General features: G+C 36.8%; 1 long non-coding RNA gene across 5 annotated transcripts in view; it reads left to right on the forward strand.

Moving 5' to 3' along the window:
* The window catches only part of LOC123390419, a 331,180-nt gene that overhangs the window by 237,233 nt on the left and 67,160 nt on the right, over positions 1-26,787 (forward strand). For 4 of the 5 annotated variants that reach the window (XR_006604991.1, XR_006604990.1, XR_006604993.1 and 1 more), the window contains one exon: positions 25,818-25,929. The exons of the other annotated variant lie outside the window; for it this stretch is intronic. This is a non-coding gene — a long non-coding RNA (uncharacterized LOC123390419). The remainder of the gene's footprint in view (positions 1-25,817; positions 25,930-26,787) is intronic. 5 annotated transcript variants of the gene reach the window in all.

The following is a 26,787-nucleotide window of genomic DNA, read 5'->3' on the forward strand; positions in this document are numbered from 1 at the left end:
CTGTGATTTTGATAACAAAGGAGAAGATAGTGCCAACGACTGAAATGGGGACTGAGAGGGCAGGAAGAACAGGTTGTTCTTCCTGGAAGAACAGGGGAAGGACAATAATGACTTTTCCCCTATATATTAAAACAAAACAAAACAAAACCAAGAATTATTTTTGTAAGTATTCTAAAACCCACTATATGGAGAAGGAAAGGTATAAAAAGCAGTTGCTACAATAAATCAAATTTATATAATTTTCTATTCTTGAATGGAAATTGGAAACCCTTATCATAGCTAAGTTTCAAAATCAAATGCAGTCTCTTATTTCAAACCATAAGCCTCCATAAAGAGGGCATGTTCTATTCTGCTGTGGAGACTCCAGAAAGAACTGTTTTTGGCTCTCCTATACAATCAATTATTGGATAGGAGGACCTGGTTAAAAGGGTAAGTAAATAGGTGGTGGCAACATAGCTATAGGTCAAACACTTTCTTTAGTCACTTCCTGACTGATAAATGAGGGATCATCTTTTCAAAGTTAGGTAAGGAAATTCCTGACTTCTGCTGACTTCTGTAAGACTCCATCAAATAGTTGATGGAATTTTTTTTTTTTTAAGATTTTATTTATTTATTTATTTTGACAAAGAGAGATCACAAGTAGGCAGAGAGGCAGGCAGAGAGAGAGGAGGAAGCAGGCTCCCCGCTGAGCAGAGAGCCCAATGCGGGGCTCGATTCCAGGACCCTGAGATCATGACCTGAGCCGAAGGCCGCAGCTTAACCCACTGAGCCACCCAGGCGCCCCCTTTTTTTTTTTTTTTAAGATTTCATTTATTTAATTGACAGACAGAGATCACAAGTAGACAGAGAGGCAGGCAGAGAGAGAGAGAGAGAGAGAGAGAGGGAAGCAGGCTTCCTGCGGAGCAGGGAGCCCGATGCGGGGCTTGATCCCAGGACCCTGAGATCATGACCCGAGCCGAAGGCAGCAGCCCAAACCACTGGGCCACCCAGGCGCCCCCCCCCCTTTTTTTTTTTTAACGGACTCTTTTTTAAAAAAATTTTATTTATTTGACAGAAATCACAAGTAGGCAGAGAGGCAGGCAGAGAGAGAGAGAGAGAAGCAGGCTCCCCGCTGAGCAGAGATCCCGATGCGGGGCTCGATCCTAGGACCCCGGGATCATGACCTGAGCCAAAGGCAGAGGCTTCAACCCACTGAACAACAACAACAAATAGTTGTTCAGGATCATGGAAAATTCAACTAAAATTTTAGAGGGGCATCTAAACTAAGGCCAGAATATTATTTCATTAGGCTAACAAGTAGAATTTAGTAGGTACTTCATAGTCCATGATAGGTATGTTTCCTTTCCACCAGCTACTCTGATAATCATATTGGTAAGTAATTTCTTATCATTGTTCAGGTATCATTTGAGCTTCCTTCTTTGTTTTATCATTATTTTGCTTGCTGTTTCTGTTTTTGTTTTTATTTTTAGACTGTGAGCTTCCCAGGAGCAGAAATGAGTAACATATAATAGTTGTTAAGTTAAAATTAATCTTTGATGAACATTTACTGAGTATTTAGGAAATATAATATTATCACTGCCTTTAAGGAAATGGCATCTTAGGAAATGGCATACTTAGGGAGTAGATAAATTTTGGCTATGACTTCTCTGAAAAATCATGACCATCTTTTGAAAGAGATCATCATGTTAAATAAAGAATTAAATCATATATTCCTTCTTTAAAATTAAGAGAGAAAATAATTTTATTATGATCCATCAGAAAAAGCAGGCATTTTTGCTTTAAAAATAAAGATCTACTTTGTTGACAGAACTCATGTGGAAGCATATAGTAAGTCACTAAAAATAATAGAGCAAACTTTTAAAAAAAACTTGAGTGTATTGATATTAGAGCATATAAAATCTAGTCAAAAGAGATGTCCCAGAAGTCTTTAGAATCAGTTAATAACACATACACAGTTCCAGTTAAGGATATCCTTACACTTAAAGTTCTAGTTTTTTGTACTGTTATGAGAACGTATATGTCTAATTATTACTTCCTATTTATCAAAGACAGTGAACTCTCTTTCACATTAAGCTATGCTCCTCTTTAAATATTGGATCTGGGAGGTTTTACTGATATTCATTTTCCATTCTGCATTGGCAGGTTCACCTGTGCTCTCTTCAATCCACAGAATGAATGGAAACCAGAAACTGAGCATATACTGTATCAGTTAAAATTTACCAAATGAGTTCCCATGGCTTCCCTTTCTCACTAAATGCATTCCCTCATGTTGGAAAAGATCTTTGAAGTGGAATGCATCATGGTCTTTAGGCTCGAGGGTACATTATTTCAAGCATAACATGCTGCCTGGTCTAGTGCCTTTTACATGGGAAATATCTAAAGACCCTGTTCCCTCACAAAGATTTCAATAAAAATCCAAATGAAACTGATTACTCCTTTGGCTTGGTTTTGACTTTGGAGATAGGAGCTCTGACATACTTTTCCTCTTACATTGTTTTAGCTCCCCCAGCTAAACCCAGGAGGAAGATATCACAAATAGTTTGTTTACATAAATTGACATTGTCTTTTAAAAATCATATGCCAAGTTTCCTTTTTATTAAAAACAGTTACTGTAAATCCATTAGTAGGTACTATTTAAGATCTACTGTAAGAAGTAAGATCTATTAATTACTAAAATTCATATGATATAAAAATAATTCTCTCTTGCAAATATTTAAACTGCCCTAAGTTCACAAGGCTAAGTTAAATGAGTCTAAATGAATCAGATAAATGCCATATGCCAACTTTTAATGAATATTTTTAAAAATCCCACATTTTCTTGATGTTTCTCCCCTTCAATTATAAATAAAGTTACATATCATACCTTAAACTTCAAAGGTAAATTTGTTGGTTTATTTAATCAAGTAGGATATCAGATCATAGAGGTAATTTGCCTCATTTGGGAATGTCATTTGGTGATTTTCTAATTAATGCACTATCATGAGCAAAGGCGACAGATTAACTATAGCATGAACAGGAACATGCTAATTCTTCACCGAAACTCTCAACAGTTGAGTCACATGCAGTTCCAATTATTTTGCATGTTTGGCAATCTTTCTTCCCCAGTGGAACAATAAACATTAACTCATTACTGTGAAAGAAGCTTATGAAAACATGGTTGACATAAATTACTCTCTATTAAAAATTTTTTTTATTACAATGCCAGTTTTCCCTTTTGCGACATGATAGAGTTGTATTTTATTTTTAAAAGAATATGATCAAACATCCCCACAAATATTCCAAATTTGTCATGGGCTACTAAAATGTCAGCTCTCTGATCGCTCTGTTAATTCATTCTTTTTCAAGACGATGTATGAAACATAGTGGGGAGTGGGACATATGATAATTTGAAATTTAATACTTGAACAGAGACTTCTTCATGGTACTAAGGTGACATTAAAAATACAATAAAATATGAAAAATATAATAAAATAAAAGGTACTAAGGTGACATTAAAATATGATAAAATATAAAAAATATAATAAAATAGAAAAAAATAATGCCTTTGTATTCCAAATTTGTTTGCCAACACCAAACATTCCTAGGAATACTTAATGTCCTAATGTTTACAACTCTGATAGCTTTAACATGGGTAGTTTATGCCACGTTTTCCCTTTTTTGGTTTTACTGAAAACACAGATAAGATCATTGGACACTCTCTGCAGCCTTTTTAGAGGCAAAGCTGACGTCCGGGAAGGCTTTGGTGGGCGGCCTCCGCTGTCCAGGCCCCCTTGTGAAGGAACCTTCTGTCCCGCAGTGGGATCGCAGCTTCTTGGAAAGGGGAGCCATTTATCACAGTCCTAAATGAAAGCATTCTTTGAACACAAATGTCTTTTTCTCCCTTTGTCTAATTACTGAGAGGAAAAGTGAGAAGGAAATGTCAAAACAGAGAAACAGTGATGTATAGAGAGAGCAGCCACTCTGGAGCTCAACCGGCTTTTGTGAGGGTCTGGGCGATTTGTCAAATGGTTGTGGCATAAGTCAAGCTCTGAGGTTGAAAGGTCTTGACCTAAGGAGTCCTGGAATCAGACAGTGTAAGCAAGGGGTCCGCTAGAATTTTCAGCTGTAGTGGAGATGAACAATAATGGGAGCTGGACATAACAAAACCTCATTTGCATAATTCAGGTAAGTAATTTTATTGAAACTGACAAGGATGTGACAGGCTAAGAAAGAGACGAGAACACACTCTTGCTGGGAACCACTAAAGCTCCTCAGTTAGGTATGTGAAAATAAATGACAGCTAATCTCTTCACTAAAAAATCTGTAAACAATGCTATTTTACCCAGGACTCACCCATGACCTTTTGTAGAGCTGGCTATAGATTCTTTCGTTTAGTCTTCCAGAATATAGCAAATAGAATAGACTAAATTCAAATTCTGTTTTAGACTTTAACTGGTAGTAATTACTTCCCTGAATAGGAGATCTTTCCAAGACAGGTCTCAGGAAGAGAGAGTAGAAACTTTTGTAAGTGAATGGTTATCAAAGATTTGAGATCGATGCTATAAAAAAACCTTATTTTTACTTAAGAATAGGTTTTTCTTAGGGGGAGAAATCTTAACTCAGGTAGCTTGTACTATGAATCTAAAAAAGTGAAATGCCTTTAGCACTTGAGGTTGCTGATATATGTTCAAGAGAACATATTATTATCTTTACCAGCTGATCTTTTCAGCTGTTTCTATCTTTCTGTTTCAAAAGGTGGGTATTTAAAGACCCAAATTTACTACTGATGCATATATTTTAAATACTGCAATATTTAATACCTAACTAATAAATTCTATTTTTGAATTTTGATAATAATCTAATGACATCAGCAAATTGGATTTTATGTGGCCTGGATATGCCCATCTATAAAAAAAAAAAGCAACAAAAATGGTAAGGTTATCAGTAAAAGGATTTCCTTATTTTAGATAAGAGAAACGACATTCTTAAAAGCACTCTCTCTGTCCTATATTTGGCTTTACTTTTATGTGTGGATCACCAGGAGATAGCTACATATCTATTGTAAATCCAGGCTGCTCACCAGTCATTGGTGACTTTTATAGGCAAGGGCAGTAACGGATGGAAATAGTAATCAGGGTAGAGAAGAATGCTACTCAAACCTAGTTTGCCAGAGGAGAACCATGTCTGCTATGCCCTTCAAACATGAAAAAAATATGAAACCTACTTAGTCAGACACAAGTAGCAAAATCACTCAGATTTTCTGGGTAGCTAATACACAAATACTTTTTCTGCAGTATATGGAACACATATATAGTTTGACCAAAATGTGGATCATTCCATCGAATGGGAAGCAGTTGAGAGTTCTGGCTAGATCAAATGTGGATCTCAGTATTATAAGCAGTCTAATGCATAATTCATGAGGCTTAATGAATATTCCAATTCATGACAGCCAACTGGCTCCATAGGTCACACCTCCTAGTCTCATATAAATAAAGAATGAGATACTGGAAAGCATACCAGCTGAACCAAACTGAGTGCCAAAAACATGCATATTAATGAGGCACTATAATAGATACTTGACTCTTTGGAAGTGCCTATATTGGTTTCCAGCTACAGAGGGAAAGAAAGTTCACAATGTACCTTTAAACACACCATACTGTGTACCATAAAATGCAGCTCTTTCTATGAAATATGGAATGAAATTACACTGATGTGATTTCAGATTCAGTCATTAACTCCATAACATCCTCTGACACTTCCATCAACACTGAAACGTTCTGGAAAGATCCCTACCCCCTGCTCCCATGTTCCTTTGCAAGACTCAACTTGGTAACTAGGGAGAGGAAGTCCTTCAACAGTGCTGTTCTTTTATGTGTTCTGTTTAGTCCTTGGATCAGGATGAATGGTAGCTCAGATGAATGCATTTGTGCCATTTTTCTTGGCCCCAGACTATGTTTCCTCACTACCATGACATCTGAACAGAAGGAGAAAACATCTCCCTTTTGTAGCAGGCTAATTTAATTTGTACCTTCCACCTAGGGGTAAATATGTTTGTCTGTCTGTCTGAACTTTTTGCCTACTTTCTTTTCTCACGGGAAACCCTACTGAGTCGAAAGCAGGAAATTGCTTAGTGCTTTAACTTTATTTTAAAGTAATTTAATTTTAAGTCTTCTCACACCCACCCTAAAGTGAAGCAACTGTTGGAACCCCCTCGGGATACCCTTAATGACTTCTGCATGTCTCCTGTGTCACAGATGTCAAAGGCTCGTTGTTTCGGAGGTATTTTATCTTTGGGAATAGATGGTTTAAAAGAGATTGCTTTGAGTTTTACTCTAGAAGATGTGTATTCACTTTAAAAGAATGAAGAAAAAAAAATCTTGCAGCTTTTACATTGACTCACATCCTTCCAAATCCATATTACAAGTTATTGATTTTTACTTGATCTTATGTTGATCTTGGGCATTATTTGTGGCTTGACCTTGTTTGATGTAGAGTTTGTCAAAGATTCAAAGTAGACTACCAAAAACACATTTTTTCCTAGACGAAATAGCAGTACTTCATTACTCAAAAACTTTGAAATAGCTAGGCATTTGATCTGGATATTGTTACTGTTTCTCAGGGCCTCTGGAGTGAGCCTCTCAAATGAAAATTATGGCAAGGAGTAAATAGTCTACTTATTAATAAAAGCTTTCAAATGGGGAGAATTTCTTATTTATATGAAATGGACTTACCAACATGCAATTTTGTCTCTTTTAATTGTTGTAATAATTTTCACATGCACTGTAAGAAAAATATTGCTTTTTTTATTATGTTGATGAGAACACATTCTCATTAGTTTCCCTTTCATGGTACTTTTTATCTCTTTATACCACTTTTCATATGTAGAGATCTAACCACAATTAATAATTCCACATTATAAGAAATAATACCTATTTGACATTGTATTATAAACCGAACTTGTTTAAAAGAGAAAATAACTTTGTTAAAATTATTTCATTAATTCTTATTCAGTGTAAATACCATTCTGAAATATATTATTAGCTTATAATATAGGAATCTTTAACTGCTCATGGCCAGACCAATCTTAGTTTTTGGTACCATGCCATAAGAAGTTATATTTTCATGCATATAATTTGAAAGAAATATCAATTTAATGACAAAATTTTATTACTTGGGCTTGAATTCTGGACTGTATGAGTTAGATCACAAGATAATTAAATATTTTAAAAGGATTTTATGTTATTGAATAAATACATTTGAAAATTTCTGAACATATCTTCATGTGAAGCTGCATATTCAAAAACATGTGGAGAGAGATGGCTTTTTCTGAAGAAGAATTCGTAAGTAAGAATATTACAGTTGGGTATAAGAATTTTTCAGTGGTTCCAGAAAGTCTGAATTTTTTACTTCAGATCCATATTTCTTCAAAATGTGTCAAAAACATTTTCAATTCTAAAATTTTCATTGGACAACTTTATTTCTAAGGCATTACTTGTGGTAAGGAATCCAAATCTAGTTAGTGTAATTTAAATTAATAAGAAATTTGAGAATTTGATTTGTTGCTAGATAAGTTTTTCATCTTCTTGGTGCTCTAAACTGGTACAAATTACTGCAGAAGAAGAGAGGTATCTCTGTTAACAATGTGGCATTTCCAAATGAATCCAAAATTGAATCTCAAGGCTAACCCCTAGTCCATTAGAATCTAAACCTGGGATTGGCAAGGTATTTCTGTAAATGGCTAGGTAATAAATACTTTGGGGTTTGGAAATTACTGTGGTCTCTATCCTATATCTCTTGTTGTTTTGTTTTCTGTACAACCTTTTAAAATTTTGAAAGCCATCCGTAGCTGGAGTGCCATGCAAGAACAATCACTAACACTAGTTTATGAACTCCTAATCTAAATTTTTAAAACCTGATCTCATGTCTCAAAACATGTGCTTATCCTCAGACACAAGATCATTTCAAGCTCAGGATTTCTTTCTGATTTTATGCTGTGCCATAATTTATGGAAGAGTATAAGGCTCTTTATATGTATTCTAACTGGTGGACATGAAAATTTTAACTTCCAGTACACATTCACAACAGTCCAAGAACTACTATCATATATCTTACTTATACTTGGTACTCTTTTGTCTGAAAGTTGAAATTGTTGTGGTGGTGACAGTGGGGGGTCTGGACAACTTTCAACAAAGCATTAGTTTTTCTATGTTGCTGTAAAGTGAATGATTCTATGTAAATGTTTTTCCAATTAACTTTGAGATAAAATACTAGGAGATACAATACTGTATGTATTCTACTTCTGGAACTTTCTTTTAACACGCATTTAAAACCAAAGTCTTTTAATTCTAAATAACACAAGATCTCAAAGAATTTGGGGTATTTTTCCAGTAATTACTTCAAATATACAAATACAATTTCTCTAATCTTTAAACTCATAGGATATAGATTCCCTCGGACATACCCAAAATAGCATGTCTGCCAAGGCAAAACTCTCTCCTTTGTAAGAATGCCTTTCTTTAAATAAAAGGCTTTGGATGAAGTGGCAGTTGTCTTTAAAATACCAAAATGCATTATCCAGTTTGCTTCTCCACCTTCATAACCAACACAGCGGATCCTTAATGACTGTGCTTGTGGGCCGAGTTTTCTCTAGTCCCACCACATATGCTTTGTTCCCCCACTGCTTGTCTCTCCTGGGTTCTCCACTCATCCCATTCTCACGATTCTCCCTCACAGTGTCTGGGGATGGGGCTGCTCACGGAGCAAATGCAGAATGTGAAATAGAGATTCACCTTGTGAGGAGGGGCAGAGAATTTTGCCTTTGGGCAGGTTGTTATTTTAAATGCAGTGCTAAAGGTATTATTTCATTTTACAGAAATACTTAGGCTCTACCATTTTGTCTTAATACAAAAGATCATGGTCTAATGGCCACAGTGTTGATTCCTACCAACAGGAGAAATGCAAAGGCTATTCAGAACCTGTGGGAGGCAGTAGGGAATAAGAAGGGGGTGAATCTAATGGGGAATCATGACCTTAGAAGTATAAGAACAATTCAGTATCAGGCAAGGAACTGTAAGAATGAATATTTAGTTGGTGGCTTTTTGCTTTTTTCAACAAAGTTGATTTTGCACCTTTCTTTCATATGTCAGGGGTGGCTTTTTGGCTCCAGGGATAGAACATGAAAAAGACTGTCTTTGCCCCTAAGTATCTCTGAATTCTGTCTTCCATCTTGATTGGTTTTTATTCCCACACTTTTTCAAATCCTATGTCTCCAGTCATCACAGAGTCCTCCCAGATTCTAAAAGATGTATAATTTACTTCAAGTCCTGTTAATATCATGATCTTGTAAATATAATACTTACTGTAATCATTAGTGAATTTGGTTGTTTCTTCCATTAACTGGAGTAGGAGTTTAAAAATCCCCTGACCTACATTAAAAAATGTGTGTGTGGGTCCACATGTGCACTATTCTGTCAAAAGACCCATAGATTTTTTTTCTGTGTCTCAGAATTCCATAAATCCAAAAGAGATTAAGAAACAGTGAATTAGGCTTTCATTTCTTAAAGATTTTACTTATTTGCCATGAGAAATTTGGTATTATTGTGAAAGTAACATTTTCCACACCTAATAAACTGAAACTTATTCCTGCATATCATCTCATGCCTGATCCATTTTCAATTCTTAGATGCAGCCAGATATGCTTTCCACCATCCAAACTGTCCTTCAATACCTTTTTGATGATGCTCGGACTTGCCGAATGGTCTCCAGCAGGGATTTCTCACATTGGTGGGAGTAGTCTACTCCCTTGTGTGAAAGAATTGTTTTGAAGCTGATGAATCAATATTTTACTAGCGGGATCGAACAACCTTTTTTGTCAGATAAGGCAATGACTTCATCTGTGACAGGAGTAGGAGCATTGGGCAGTATGGAGCTTTGGAATTACCGTGCCATCCGTCCTGGTCTCAGATTTATTGTCCTTGGAAGATAACTGTCCAAAGTCGCTGGGGACAGAGTTTGGAGACTTTCTTGAGATGACAAAAAACAGGATGTCTGACTCTTTTTGTGCTTCCTTTTTAATAATTATTTGATAATTGACAAATATTGGCTTAAACTCGCTTTCATTACAGCGTTCCATGTTGTTGAGAGGCTCAGAAGAAAAAAAAAAGAAAAATTGAATTTATTCATTCTATCTCTGCCTTCTTTTAGTGTACATAATAAATACTTAATTACATCAATATCAAAATCCACACACATGACACAAAATAAACAAAGAAGTGCATATAAAATTTACTTACAAATTTGTTTAATTTCGATGCCAACCAGTAGACCATTTTTGATATGGTCAGACTGATCCAGCCTCTACAAACAGTGTATAGAGACCGATAGATTTTTAGATATTGGCACATGTACATTTATAGCTATTGACAAAGCTTAGCTCTTTTCAAGAACATTCCAACTAATATTGGCATTCTGTTTTATCCGTTGACACTCAACATGATGTACTATGCAAGACTTTAAGACTTTCAGTGTTTGACTAAGCTTTACAGTCATTAATGTTTAATCACTTACAATTCAGTAAGCATTGTACTTTCATTTTTTATGTGGCTTGTTTATCTATGTAACATAAATCAACAGTGCCTTCCTGATAGTCTCCCTGAGCGTTTTTAACCAGTCCCATTTAGTGATCAGCGATGAAGGTGTACACAACTGCTGTTTGGAATTACTTCATTGCTTCATACAGATTCTGAATTCAATTTCCCCTTCACAATAATTATAATATCAGGGAAGATGAGCTAAAGTTTCCTAATCAATGAACACCTTGGTGGGGGAAAGCAAAGATAATATTATTATTTTTTTCCCCCTAACATAGCGTTGAAAGTGTGTTGTATGTTCATGCACTATTTCTATATCCTCAATGAGAAAAATGGTGATATTAAATAGTATTTTGGATGAAAGAGATTTTTTAGTCATTGAGAGAGTCAAAATTTTAAGGATGAGTACGACTCACTCCCAGGAATGGTTACTCCGAGGAAACAATGATGGAACCTCGAACTTTAGTTCTGCCCACACCACGGCAATGAATGCACACTATTGTGTCATCATCAGGGCACTAGGAGAGACAAAACGCACTTGGCCAAGGCTAGGGGAAATGAGGACACAAAGGACCCAATTCAAGCAAAGCATCGTGGGTAGAGGGCACATTTGTCGAATTTTAAGAGACTCCTGGCATTTGTATTTACTCTTTGTTTACATTTGGGCTTTTGCAGAAATGCTGAAGTTATTTTGCAAGTCCTCTCTGTATTTTGAGAAACTGAAGAAACTGTAGATAAAAGCACAATTTGTTGCTTAAGAAAATTTATTAAGGTTCTCAGAAATATTTTTAAAAACTGGTTTCAAAGAAACTAAGAAACAATTGGAAACTATTCATATAACAAATAAAAATGTCATTTCCTTTTTACAGTGCTACAAATGGAAAAATACGGTTCTGTTTCTCCCTTTCATGAAACTGGCCCTAAGTGTGAACAAACAAGCCACAAGGAGGCTGAAAGATACTCAGTAATACTTAATACTTTATTGCCATTAGAGCGCCGTGATCGTGTCAGATATCATATTCTCCATTCATCTGTCTGTATTTGCAGGAAAAAAAGAGTCTCATGTGTAGCTTTTTTTTTAAAGTCTGAATGCATTGTTTATTCTGTACTGCCTGTTTTGAATACATTCTCATCTTTTACTGGCATATGATTCATGGTCACTGAAGATGGTGTGATGTCAGTAAGCAGAAGATGAGAAAATTCCACCCATGGTAACCTTTGAGAGAATTAGGTAAAAGGTTGAAGCCATTGTGTCTATGTGCTGACTGAAAGATGTGGCCGTAACTGAAATGCTGGTAAGGCAGTGGCACGGCTGGCTTCCTCCTGCCCTTACTGGGTCTGGCTGCAGAGCAGAGCTGTCTGGAGTTGCATAGGACTGCCTGGTGAGTGAGCTTCCAAGGTCAAACATAAGGCCCATTCTTGGAGGCCATTTTCTGGCCTCCCAGGCTGGTTTTCCAAGGGCCTTTAGGCATGGCAATTTGGCCTTACCTCATGTGCTCGCCACTTTGCAGCTGGGTGTCTCTGAGACACATCTATGACTCTTGTTGTATGTTTAATTTTTGTTTGCTTCCTCTGGATCAGTGAGTCGAAGACTTGTGTACTTCAGCAACTCCTGGGGGTGGTTACCCATTCAGGTTCCTAGGTTCCAATAGGTCTAGACAGGATCTAGGTTATCTCTGGGCCTCACTTTGAGAAATCACTATTCCTCCATGGTGATAAAGAAAGAGAAATTTCTTTTAGATTTCTCTTTTCAGTGAATTTGTAAAAAGTCACATCACTTCTCTGGAATATTGGACAGTAACCCAGTTAATAATGAAATCTTTATCGGCTAGAGACCAAAATACTGACAGAAGTCACATTAAGATGATTTTGTTGGGGACCCTGGGTGGCTAGGTGGGTTAGGCCTCTGCCTTCAGCTCAGGTCATGATCTCAGGGTCCTGGGATCGAGCCCCAAATCAGGCTCTTTGCTCAGCAGGGAGCCTGTTTCTCCCTCTCTTTCTGCCTGCCTCTCTGCCTGCAATGATTTTGTTCTGCATAATGATAAATTGTGGAGCATTTTCCATCATTAAGCAGGGAACTGATTTGGTAAGTCATACATGCTGTGGAGGTCTGAAACTTGAAAGAAATGCTTTATGTGTCACCAGATCATAGCTATCTGACTACTCACTCATAAGTGCTGAGGAGGAGTGAATTTCTTTCTTATTTGTTTGTTCATCTGCTAGGCTAATACAGGGTGTCATGGTTGATTTAATTTTTATTTCTTTCATTATTAAAAAAATTACATATTTCTTTTGCTAATTGGTCATTTATACTCCTGCTTCTTTAGGTTGTACTGTATATTATTTGTCCATTTTTCTCTTTCTCATGGAGAAATTAGACTTGATTATTGGTTTGAAGAGGTCTCAATATATTTATTATATTTGTTGAAAATTTTTGCTTCTCTTAGATTTTAAAATGGCATAGCAGACGTTGCTAACTAAACCAAGATGAAGTTTTGGAATCATATCAGTACATCAATCAGACTGCAGCTAGCAAAAGATTGATATTTTGGTCAAACTGAAACAACTGACTTAATACTCCTGTTATAAACTTTTTTTTTTAAGATTTTATTTATTTACTTGACAGCCAGAGTGGCAGGCAGAGAGAGGGGAAAATAGTCTCCCCATCAAGCAAAGAGTCTGATGCGGGCCTCGATCCTATGACCCTGAGATCATGACCTGAGTTGAAGGCAGATGCTTTAACCCACTGAGCCATCCAGGCGCCCCATCCTGTTACAAAATTTTAATTTTTGTGTTACTTTGCAGTGGCTTTGTAATTAAGTAACATTTAAAAAAAATGCACTTAAAGTAGTTTTGCCATGAGAGACTGTGGACTCTGAGAAACAAACAGAGTTTTAGAGGGAAAAGGGGTGGGGAGTTAGGTGAACCTGGTTGTTGATACTAAGGAGGACATGTATTGCATGGAGCACTGTGTGTGGTGCCTAAACAATGAATCTTGGAACACAGAAAAAATAAAATAAAATAAAATAAAACATAAAAAATAAAGTAGTTTTGCTAGTATGGGAATTAACTTTTCCTTTAAAATTTAAAGTGCTATTTCAAAAGTCATTCTGGCCCTGGAGTCTTTTTTAGAATATTATATTCTCTGTTCAATAATTACAAGTAGTTTAAGGCATTACAGGTTTACTTCTGCAGTTTGTGTCTGTTGACTCTTGTTTTTGCTTTTAAAAGTGCCAGGTTCCTGGGGTTACCATCCTAGGACTACTTTAATTTTAACCTGCTTTCTTCTGTGTTCTAAAAGAACACAGTTAGTGGCCGTTTTGGATATGTAATACTAAGTTAATCAAGTGTGGATACAGAAATCAAAATTCTCATATTCAAAACTTAGAACAAAATTTCAGGCAATGCATTAGACTTCTTTGCACCTGAGGACATACTGGTGTCCTTGCTGTTCTTGAAATAACTTAAGTCCACTTGAGCAGGATGGCCTTGCACAGCCTATTCTTTCCTCCTAAAATGATCTTACCCTAGGTTTCACATGCATGGTTCACCCTGTCTTTTCAGTGAAGTCTCTGCCGAAATTTGATCTCCTAAGATCATTTTATTTTTTTAAAAAAGATTTTATTTATTAATTTGAGTGAGAGACAGTGAGAGAGAGCATGAATAGGGAGAGGGTCAGAGGGGGAAGCAGGCTCCCTGCAGAGCTGGGAGCCGATGTGGCACTCGATCCTGGACTCCGGGATCATAACCCCAGCTGAAGGCAGTTGCTTAACCAACTAAGCTGCCCAGGCACCCTCCTAAGAGAGTTTTAAAAAAGTAGTCTTCTGTTTTGTTTTTCTTAATACCATTTTTTAATTACTTAACAATTCTTCAATTATATGTAAATGATAATTACTGTATGTATTGATTTGTCTCTCTCTGTATGTTATATGCACAGTGGTGTCTCCAGCTCTTAAAATATTTATTGGATTAATGAATGTATGAGTAAATCTGAAGTAGTGAACTTAAATTCTATATAAATTTCTTCTAAAACAGTTTTTATTTTAAAATCTCACTAGTATGAGATAATATTAGCAAAACAGAGGACTGGGCAGTAGGTATGAACATTTTGAGTATAAATTTATCTTGGTGTCCTGAAACTTAACCAAATTGTGAATAGTAATAAAAAACTAATAATAATTAATATTATGTTCATAATTCATTAACATCTATTTGATATCATCACTAAGATGATTATTAGACAATTATCCTTTCATTCTTCATGTACATTAAATCTTCAATGCTCTGGGCACTATCCATACCCCAGCAAAAAAGACTATTGATTATACAATTACAGCCCAATTGTTGCCTTTGTTTAAAAAAAGGACCACTTCCTCATTTCTTATTGATATAAGCTATGTTAATTTCCCAGAAGCAAACTGAAATGTAACACTTGACATTGGGTTACTTGGCCTACTCAACTACTTGCTTGTATTAACTTCTTATGATTGGCTTTTTTTCAGCTCATCAAATAGAGATTGATTTCCTAGAATTACTTAATATTTGGTTGATGGTGCAATGGTTGTGTTTCCTGACAGCTGACTATTTAATGTGCATGTGTGTGAGTTGTGGATAAAAATATTGAAGAAATCATCTCTCTAAATATATTTATATATGTGTATGTAGTATATATCTTATTTCTGCATTTTTGTCTGATAATGAAAGCTATTACTATTCCAATCTATGAACTCTATTCTCTAACCCCCCTATTTGATTGCCTTTATTATTCATTTGATAGTTAATTGTCTTGTGTTAAATATATTTCCCATGTATCATTTTAACTAGATAGTTAGTTCTTTAGGTTAGACACCATGCCTTATTCTTCTTAATTGGTATCCCCCAGTGCCTAGTACAATGTCTAAGACAGTGCCTAACATGTGCTAGGCAGTAAACATTTTTCTTAAGAGTTTGACTTATTTGAGTTTGATCTATAGCTTTGTGTCCCCATGACTGCCATTATTGCTGCTGATGTTACCATTCGTAATATTAAGTACTTATTTTTGAGTGCTTACTATGTTCTAGGATTGTGCTAAATGCCCTCAATACATTTTTTCTAACCTGAGTCTTACACTGATTTTATGATGTAGGGTCATTTTACTGGTGAAGGAACTGGGCCGTAGAGAGACCAGCACTGATTACTTAGCTTTTAGGTCTTGATCAAGTTCTGCTTTAAATTCAGAGTCTTCACTGGGCTAAGCATCCAGGTCACCTTCCCGAGCACTCAAATGCTATCTCTAAAGGGACAGTAGACTAATAAATAAGGACCTTGTCATGGTGACCACCAACGGTTTCTCTGTCTTCTTTCTTCTGCTTTGTCTTTCACGTGGAACAGAAAAATATTGTTTCACATCTTGACAATAATATGATACATCAATTAGAAAAAAGGAATAAAAAGCCAAGAAACAATAGTGTGATAAACATTAATAAAGGCTGATTTGGAAATTAAGTCTTTTCCCCAAGAACTGAATAATTAGAGAGTAAGAGATTAGCTTATGGTGGGAAGGTTAAAATGATTTCAAAAGGGCTTTGATTAAAGTTGCACTCTTTTGGCCTTTTTTTATGGAAATATGGAATAAAGTTAAAAAAAAAAAGCAACATCAAACATAAACAAAACAAGTAGGCTTCTTTAAGTCAGTAAACTTATTTAAAATGTTCCTTTTATTGTTGAATGCAGTGAAATATCTTTGCATCTTTCCAACTGCGTTTTTCCTACCCCAAGGGAAAATCGCTTTGAAGAATGCGGCAAATTATTTTGTATACTACATCCAAGGCTACTGAACCAGAAGAATAAGGACATACTGCTTGTGAGTTCAGCTGGATCAATAGCTCAGCCCTGGGATTTGCTCGTCTGCTAGATACTGAATGAAAAGCACTAAGCTGCCAGTTTGTACCATGGATATTTAAGACCCCAATGCAGCCAAGAGACGTTTTTCATAAGACAGAAAGCAACTTACCTGTAAAAATGTTTAGATATATGAGCACACAGCACACAGAGACTATGAAATGTATTTGGCATGTCACATAGGAAATTCTCTTTCTGTCCTATTACTCAAGAAGAAGAGCGCGTACACATACACACACACACACACTCAACACAGACAACTATACATAGAAATAGATATTTGTAGAATGCCTTTATTCCGAAGGCCTCAAAGCAATCCACAGACATGATCCAATTCATTCTCATATCTCTGTGAATAAAAAGTGAGGGGTTGTGATTACCTCCTTTTTCTTGCTGGAGAGCATTACACAGTTGGCCACACAGGGTCGGGAGCCAGGCTGCTGGATCTCTCTTTCCTGGGTGCACTCTTCACCACTGGATAATGGTTGCGTAACGTGGGTACAATTTGATGAGTCATCGGATCAGAGTTCTGACAAGTTGTTCCTGTCCGCTTTTCTGCAACTCCTGGTTTTTCTTCAGTAAACATCCACTTGGACATGGTATCCCAGCAGCGAGACTCACAAGCGGGCCTATTAGATAGGAAAGCCGCAAGAAGATATTAGATCCAGGCTTTCATGCTTAGCTTGAGATCTCGGTGGTACTGTCACAGATCTGAATATAAAAGCCTCCCCAAAGAGGTATTTAGAAATTGCCCCGAGGAAAGGGACAATACAAATAAAGCAATTAAAAATGCAAAAATAAAAGTCATCCAGCGGAAAAATAGATATGCACTGAGGCAACAAGAAGTTTCTGGCAGTTGGCTGTGCTTATTATTCTTCCCTCTCATCCACAGAGTCGACACAGGCAATCCAGAATGATGGGATAAGTGAAAGCTTCCTACATCCCATTCAGGCCCAGTTGCCATCCTGAGGATGGAGGAGTGCTTTCCTGGCACGGGGCCCAGCCAGGATGTGCGAGAGAAGGAGAACTACCACTTGAATTGCTTTGTGACCGAAAAGTGGCCCTCGCCTCTGGCATTTTCCCCGACTTCCGCTCCTGCTTCAAGCAGTGACGCGGTGACTCAAAGGACAGAAATAATGAAAAAGCAAAGTGTGAAAATGTTTGGGAGGACATCTACTTCCCCTGGAGCAAAAGGAAGATTCTGTTGTGGTTTCATAATCCATCTGCTCATTTGCCTCAGGGGTTTGGGTCTGACCATCACCCCAGAAAAGAAGGAGGGATCTCCTTTTCTCCTTTCTTTCTTTTAAAGAAATGGTTCTTTGGTCCTTTTTTAAGAAGAGATTACTGGAAATTTGCTGTGCCTGCATTGAAAAAGTAATCTTGGATCACGTAACTGTCAATCTTATTCTCTAATCAAGATAGTCTTTCAAGAAACAGTGCCCGCAAGGGGCTGAGATGCAGCTCACCCAAATGGTTATTGTCCCATGATCTCCAGAATCCATCAAAGGCAAGTCCAAATTTCTGCTTGACCTGTTAAACCTTAGGTAAACCTTGACCTGTATAACCTTAGGTAAATTGCATAATGTCTCCAGGCCTCAGATTTCTCCTCAGTAAATTACCAGGAGTAATGTTTTTGCCATATGGTTGTGGTGGAGATTAAATTAGATACTGTCTATAAATGGCTCAATTCAGTGCCAGGCATTAGGTAAGCCCTTAATGAATGATGTGTGATTGGTACTTCCTGATGCTCCAACTTTTTTCTTTTCCTATCCCTAATAAAAACTTTCAAATCAGTGAACTGTCAAAGATTGTTCTGCCTATGACAAGGGCATGTTGACAAGCATAACATGGTGGTTTTTTAAAGCTTTCTTCTCACAACTAATTTTTGTTGACTTTTGCATGCTGATTCTGAATGGCATAGTCTATCGTGATAGGAACTAAGTGGAAACAAAAAAGGAAAAACCAGAAGTAGAAAAGCCTGAATTGAAAAGAATGACTAGGGAAGAGGAAGGCCAAGGTGTAACAGGAAATCCAGGTCCATGTTGAAGCGAGTGGGATGGAGGTTAAAGACCAGGGCAAGACTCAGACACCACCAGCTCGCTAGCTTCCCTCTGCCACTTCCTGTTTATGTGGTCATTGGTAAATCATTTAATTTCTCCTAAATTTCCCCTTTCATCCCCTTCAGAAATGTAAGAATATTAACTACATTGGAGAATATTGGAACTATTAAACAAGGATCATATCTTTCAGTTAAACTGAGATCTTTCTATATTATTCCTTTTGGAATAATATCCTTAAACATGCTGTGTGACCAGCTCATTCACAACCCTTGACACAGTAAAATAAAGATGTACACGATATAAACAAATAAAAGGCTAAAAAAAAAGTTAAAATAAATTACTTAAATGAAATCTTAATGTCTTCTATTCTATTATTTATTTAAATTCCCCAAACAAAATGAAGTGTTCAATTTGGTACCAAGTCTGAGAGTTCAGCATTCCAGCCCTATCCACCAGCATACTATATTTTTACCAAGAAAATCTGAAGACTTCAACACAGCGAACCAAGGCATTTATACCAATACCCACTTCAGCCATATCTGTTGGCTAAACATGGACTCTTGACTGATTTTTATTGAGACATGATATTGAGATCCTAAGGAACAACCAGCTCATCAATACTACATAACACTGTTTTTTTATGTAGTGGACAGTGAATTGTGCTGAGCTCAAATACTATTTAGCCCAGTAATTGTTCCATAAAATAAAGCCTTCTTATCATGCTTTCAAATACTGTAGAGAAAAATGCTATAAATAATAAAATATTTTAAATGGCATTGGAAATGTTCACTACAGCCTTAAAGAATGAGCAATGAAAATAAGAGTGTTACAAATAGACTTCACTGTTTTGCTTTATGGATAGCACAGCAGATTTTTTTTTTTTTATGTAAAACTATAGAAAATGGCCATTAGCCTCCCAGTGATCAATCTCTAAGTTACCTGTTGTTTTTGGAAGTACAAAAATTTTCATAAAACTGCTGATGTCAATATAGCTTTTGGGCATAGAAAAATAATTAGGTTTGATTGCAAAATCAGACTACTTCAAGTAAAAGATTATTTGGATCTTACTTTAGTTAAATAAAAAACTTAAATAAATAATAATCTTAGGTTAGGATGGGAAAAATTTTTCTGCTTGTTCTTCTAAGTCTCACTAATTAAACTTCTATTTCTAATTGATAACACATCTTCAAATAACAAGCAAAATATCACATAAAATAAGCTCTCTTCTATAGTAGCAGAAAATGTAATTTTATAGAAATTATTTCGGAAACTTAAAGCAAATGTCCTGGTTTAGTTTTCATCAGGCATCAATATACCTTCATCATGTAGGGGTTGAGACTATTAGATTGGCTGATATTTGAAATAAATAGGGTGATTCAAAAGTAAGTCATAAATATTTTATAACATAAGATAATTGGCTTTTCCCAATTCTTTTTAGTTGTATTAGTAATTTGGTGGCAAAATGATGATTTCTATGTATAAATATGCATGGGGTTTCTGGTAGCTATTATGACATAAACCTTTCTAAAATGTCAGCTTGGGGCCTAGAGTTCAAACATGTATCACAGCCAAAAATGGTGACTGGGATTTTCCAACCAGAAATTTTTCTGTGTATAGGAGACTCTTCTACCATTTTACCTCCCTGTTTTAATGCTTTATTTTATAAGAAAAAAACCACAACTTTTCCCCAAGTTTTGTCCACCTAATTCTCTTGTATTTCCTCTGTCAAAGAAATCCTAGTCTGTTACTGTCACTCTATAAAAATGACACATTTTAATATAAATAGTGTATCATTTCAGAATCATCTACTGAAACTTTTCTTCCCACTGGTGCCATTCTGCCTTTGTCTCACTCTTGATGGGACGTTAAGGAGACAACACACTCTCTCTTCAATGTCGTGAATGTCACCTCAGACCATCTGGGGTTTCCATAGCATCCTATCACAGTTGACCTCCGCTCACTCTATGTATATATTTCTGTGAGCCCCTGAGTTTTACCCTGGGTAGGGGGAGCCTGTCTTTTAGTCCTGATCTCACATCTTTCTTCTCCCCCTTGAAGCGAAGTGATTATTCCCTTTGTCTTCCCTTCAGGTGAGAACTTGTCTCTATTATATTCTTTCTACCCAACTCCCCAACCCCCCACTGTGACTTTCCTTGAAATTACTCTTTATTTCTGGCATAAATAAGCTTGATTACTTAATGTCAGTGGCAGAAAGTGCATTGATTTAATGTTTTCAAAATTATATTTCCAGAATTTTATAATTGTGTCAGGTACTGAGGTAGATTCTGGGAAACCAGGGTGAAGAGGCACATACCCGGCCTTCAAGGAGCTACCAGTTTACTGAACAGACAAGACTGACTAGGAACAGAAGATAAGCCTTGGGGGCACCTGGGTGGCTCAGTGGGTTAAAGCCTCTGCCCTCGGCTAGGGTCATGATCCCAGGGTCCTGGGATTGAGCCCCATATCGGGCTTTCTGCTCTGTGGGGAGCCTGCTTCCTCCTCTCTCTTTCTCTGCCTGCCTCTCTGCCTACTTGTGATCTCTGTCTGTCAAATAAATGAATGAAATCTTTAAAAATAAAAAAAAAGAAGATAAGCCTTGGGCTAGGGGCAAGTGGAAGGGAAAGGGCAGGAGTATCATTGGAATTAAGACTTGAAGTTCTCCTAAATTGGCATCCTAGAGAGAAGAAACAGTATGTTCGAAAGCCCAGGAGAGCCTGTGGTGTGTGAGGAATGAGTTTAGTATGGTTGGAGCTTAAAGCATGAGGGGGAAATGATTGGAAATGGTTTGGATGGGTGGGCAGGGCTCCTTCAGGGCATGGCTAGTGTCATGGAGCCTGTTGTCATTGAAGTCATGCAAGTAATTCATACTCAGATTTGCATACATAGATCCCTCTAACCATAGAATGGAAAATAAATTGAAGGTGAAGGTTGAAGTTGGGTGAGAAGAATTAGAATTTGAGGGGTGTGGAAGGTGGTTCCTGAGTCATCCAGGTGTTGTTAATGGCTGTCAAAGATCAAGTAGATGTGAACATTTTGGGAAGTGGTGTCAGTAGGTTTGGGAGTTGATTACTTTTTGGGGTTATTCAAGAGTGAGAAGTGAGCCTGATTTCTGGGTTTCTGGGTCAGACAATTGAGTAAATGCCTTCCCCCCTGCCTATGATTCAGAATAAGAAAGGAGTTTGGGGGTAGATTTGGTGGGAGAGGTAAATGAGATCAAATAAGTTGAATTTGTGGAATTTGGAATGCGTGTGTTAGAACTCAGTGGACATGTCTTAAGGAGTCAGTTAAATATATAGCTGGAGGGGCACCTGGGTGGCTCAGTGGGTTGAGCCGCTGCCTTCGGCTCAGGTCGTGATCTCGCATCCCGGGATCGAGTCCCGCATCGGGCTCTCTGCTCGGCAGGGAGCCTGCTTCCTCCTCTCTCTCTCTCTCTCTGCCTGCCTCTCTGCCTGCTTGTGATCTCTCTCTGTCAAATAAATAAATAAAATCTTTAAAAATATATATATATATATAGCTGGAGGTTTATGCATTTAGAGGAAGGTGTTTGAAAGTTGTGTACAGTGGCACAGCAAGGTTGAACTGTGGACTGCTTGAACCAGTCCATCCTGGGTGAAGGCAATAAAAAAGCCATTGGTTTTAGAACTAAAAATGGAAACATAAGTAATTAAAAGTCAGGCCGCACTGGCAATTCAGAGGGAAGCCATTGAAAAAACTCTTCTCCCTGAAAATATCTTTTGTTTGTCTAAGCTTTAAGCAATTATTGTGTTTGCTGTCCCTTTTCTAAAATCGTGGTGGACATGCACTGAGAAGGACGACAATATTACATACACTTTTAGTGGCAATCCAAAATTGACCAAACAAAATTTCTGAGATTGTCAATTAAGATAATCAGTGGTGTTATTAGGGAAATCCAACTGTGTTAGAACAAGAGTCTGGGTAGATGAATGCTGAATTAGGTTATCAGGGAAATATATAAAAGACATATCTATAGATAAGGTAAATCTGAATTTATTTGATTAATTTAATTGATTTAATTTAATCAATTAATTTAATTGATTTAATTGATTATTTGATTAAGTACACATAGAGGTCTACCTGATGGTCTGATCCTGGGTTATTCCTCTAACCACTGTTGCCGCTGATGGCTTTACTCACGTTGTTTTATTCCGTGTTCCTCATTCCATGCTTCCTCAGGGTTTCTACAGTTGTTCTTCCCTTTGCCTGGAATACTTTCCCCTCCTATACTCATGAACTTACTCATTCATTTTTTCTTTAGCTCTCTTACCAAATGTCTTCTTAATAGTGAGCTCCTTCTTATTTACGCTACCTAAAATCATGCCTTCTCTCTCCACCACCCATTTGCTTTACGCTTCCATGTCTTTTGCTCTTCTTAACCCTTAGCACGATCTAATGTCAGTAGATTTGATTTTTTCAATTAGTTCTTTTGTTATGAATTTACCCTGGAATACAGGAGTGAAAGAGGATTATCTTCTTTCATTTATTGCTATATTCCAGTTTCTAGATGCTCACAGTCTTAGAGTAGCTACATAAAAAATATTTGTTGAGTAGAAAGAGGAAAGATATTACATGACTTGTGAAAGTAGTTTTATGATAAGGAAAACATATATTAATATAAATAATAGAACTTTTTGGTGGAAGGACCCATGTCTTAATTACTTTCACAGTGCCTACCTCAGTTTCTGCAGAAAAAATACTCAATAAATGGGGTGACTGTATGTCCTGGTTTATTCCTACGGTCTCAGCATTAATTATTAATTGCACCTCCTTTAATTTTCACAAGTGTCTCAGGATAATAGTATGATATTCCAATCAATAAATGTTTGATGAACGAAATATCGCAGACTACTGTGGAAAGTAGAGCTGTTTGAAGTACACTATACTTTGCGACTATTCCCTCAGCTAATTATGCATTTAATTGGGTGAAGTACCCAAAGAAAATAGCTTAATATAATTTTTTTCTGATTTTACCTTCTGTGACTTAGTTTTATATTTCCACTGAATTATGATATATATATTCATATCATAATTCATAATATATATAATGTGTTTATATGTTATATATACTATATATATACTACATATATACTATATATATACTATATCTAATATAGTATATACTATATATACATATATATACTATATGTAGTATATATATACTATATATATATTCATCCCATTGAATGGTTCAATTCACTCTTTAAGTATTTACTGAGCCCCTACAATGTATTTGGTTCCTTAAGGAGCTCGCTGTCTGGTTGGGGTACTAATGGAATTTTAGGGCCAATATCATAAATGTAAGTACTTAATATTTTTGGAACCCTTGTGAGAAAAGGAAACCATGCTTTTCATGCAAATTAGAAAAAGAAAATGAAAATTAGCTGAAACTTGGATTTTTCTAAAATAACAATGATGCTCTTAAACATTTTCTTAACTCTGCCCTTCTATAACCCTTCCCAACCCCCCCAATCCAAGCACCCTAAAAATAACACTGTCAGATTTGGCATTCGTTTAAGTCCTTATTTTATAAATGTTTTAAAATTTTATATTTATATACAACTTTTGTATCCCACTTTTACTTGTTCTTGTATCAAATGTACTTTTAGACCATCAAACATCACATTATATCATAAGCACACATCATAATTGTAAGTATGGCTATAATTTATACAAACTGCAGATCCTTTTTAATAGACATTTGATTTATTATTACTTTTAATTATAGAACAATTTTACAATAAATGTCCCTATGCTTCCGGATTACTTTATACTATAGTTTCCTTTGAGTATATAAAAAGTAGAGTTATTCGAGTCACTGGATTGAGCTAAACTTTTTATAACCTGTGATATGATCTTCTAAAATGTGTTTATAGATTTATAGCTTAAAAATGACAATTTAAGTGCTATGTATGTGTGTGTGTATATATATATTTGTTTGTTTGTTTGTTTGTTTCCCTAAGTCTAACCTTCATCTTCAGTAACTTGGGTAGTATTACTATTTTTTCTCTTCTGTTATTAGAGGGCAGATGAAAAAATTTTCTGAGGAGACAACCAATTTTGTAATGCACCAACATATTTTTAGTATCTATTGGTCTGGTAATACAATTTAGTGATTGCGAGTCAAGATTTCAGGAGTGCCTGGGTGGCTCAGTAGGTTAAGCTCTGCGGGGAGCCTCCTTTTCCCTTTCCCTCTGCCTGCCATTCTGCCTGCTGGTATATGGGCTTGCTTTCCTCTCTGTCTCTTTCTCTTTCTGTCAAATAAATAAAATCTTTAAAAAAAAAGTCTAGATTTCAGGGGTGCCTGGGTGGCTCAGTCAGTTAAGTTTTGGACTCTCGATTTCGGCTCAGATCATGATCTCAGGGTCATGATCTCAGGGTCGTAAGATCAAGACCCATGTCAGGTTCCACACTTAGTTAGCTTGGAGTTGGTGTGAGATTTTTCTCTCTCCTTCTGCCCTTTCCCTCACTTGCATTGTCTCTAAATAAATAAATCTTTTTAAAAAGCCTAGATTTCAGATAAAATTTCAGCCAAATCTTACCTCTGTTTAGTACCTGCTAGAATTTTGTAGTTTTACACAAATTATGTAATCTCGTTGAACTCCAGTGTCCTAACATGGATATAATTCTTGCTTCACAAGATTGCCACAGCCTAATTATAAAACTGCTGGCAGAGTACCCATACATGGTAGGTACATACAATATTTTAGTTATTTGTATTAATAAACAGGAATTTGGGATAAGAGGAAAAAGGTACATCTTTGTTTTTTGCTTGATGATTTTAATATTTATAGTTTTAATTTTTTTGTGTTGAATGACTTATTAAACATTCCTATGATATTATTTAAGACTCTTTGTACATTGACAGAAACCATTGCCAAGTCATTTTTAGGCAAAATTGGCTCATGTAACCAATTAATTCATGAGTGGACTTGAAGTTGGCTCTCTTGAGTTCAGAGACTCTACTAGTATTACCAGGTCTCTCATGGCCTCTGGCCCTGGCTTTCACTCTCACCGATCTACCAGTATACCCTGCTCCTTGTAAAGTGCTCTCATTCGCTCCTATGCAGACGGATACCCTTCATGCACCTAAGGAATCTATTCACATTGGTCCACGCTTCCTTGTTCCAACTAGAAAGAGAGCTCCTGTTTCCCAACATCTATGATTAAGTCTTCCGGGATCTCCCCTCTCAGCCCCGACCACAATTCAGTCAGCTTGTCTCAGCGGAGGCCCTATACTCTGAAAGCATCTAATGTATGTGATAAATGAACTCATCTCTTGCTTCCATAAAGGTGCTGATTTTGTCTCTTGGATTACTTTCTGAGTTCTCTCGCTCTGATGAAGAATTTTGGTCGAGAAAGTCTGGATGCAGTTGTTGTGAATATCCAGGCCAAGGTCTAAGAGGTGAGCAGAAATACGGGTTTGGAGAATCTTGTTGGATATCTAAAAACCTATAGCTACCACCTATGCTTAGCAGTTGACATTATAGAGAACACTTTGTGTTTAGAAGAACTATGATATGCTGGCTTTTCCTGGTAAAAATTCTGTTTCCTAAGGCATTCGCCCACAGTGCTGAAGGGAAGCTGTTATTGCTACCTTCTGGGGGCCCAGAGGAAGAAGGGTTCAGCCGCGCACATTCTTCTGGCTGGTTTCCCAGGTCTTCTTCTGGAGCTCTTTATCGAAGTGCCTTAAAAAGTGGGGGGAGAACTTTTTGAGGCAAAAAAGTAATAATATTCTTTTGGTTGCTAGAGTAACATTCACGCTCTGCCACAAAACGTCCCTTGGTGCCACTGTCAGAGCCATAATAAGGCTCGTTTGTCAGCTCCAATGTGACATTTCTTATGTTTCCTTATAATGCTTCTTAGATTACAATCCGTAGACAGTAATCATTGTCAGCGGGATCATCTTGGAAAACAAAGAGAAACATGAGCATCTAACACCCCAAATCTGAACTGTTTCTTTTGCTCTAAGCAGTATGCGCCTGCTGAGGTGTGAGTCGGCTGCCGTAGGCATCACTTCAGTGAGGAAAGTGATTGAGTTTCCCCCTGCTATGAACCAGGCCCAAATTTTCATTCCACTTCTAGGGCTGTTCACCTGGCCTTCATTTTCTGGTGTGTGTGTGTGTGTGTGTGTGTGTGTGTGTGGTGTTTTTGCTTGGAAAGGTATTACCCCTCTGACTCGATTTTAAAGGTTACAAGGACATTAGGCCAGGAATGTGAGGATTTTGCTGAAGCCTCAGTGAAAAGCAGTCATTGCTGCTCA

Source organism: Mustela putorius, unplaced genomic scaffold (assembly GCF_011764305.1).
Source record: "Mustela putorius furo isolate JIRA1106 unplaced genomic scaffold, ASM1176430v1.1 tig00537350_pilon_pilon_pilon, whole genome shotgun sequence".
Lineage (NCBI taxonomy): Eukaryota > Metazoa > Chordata > Mammalia > Carnivora > Mustelidae > Mustela > Mustela putorius.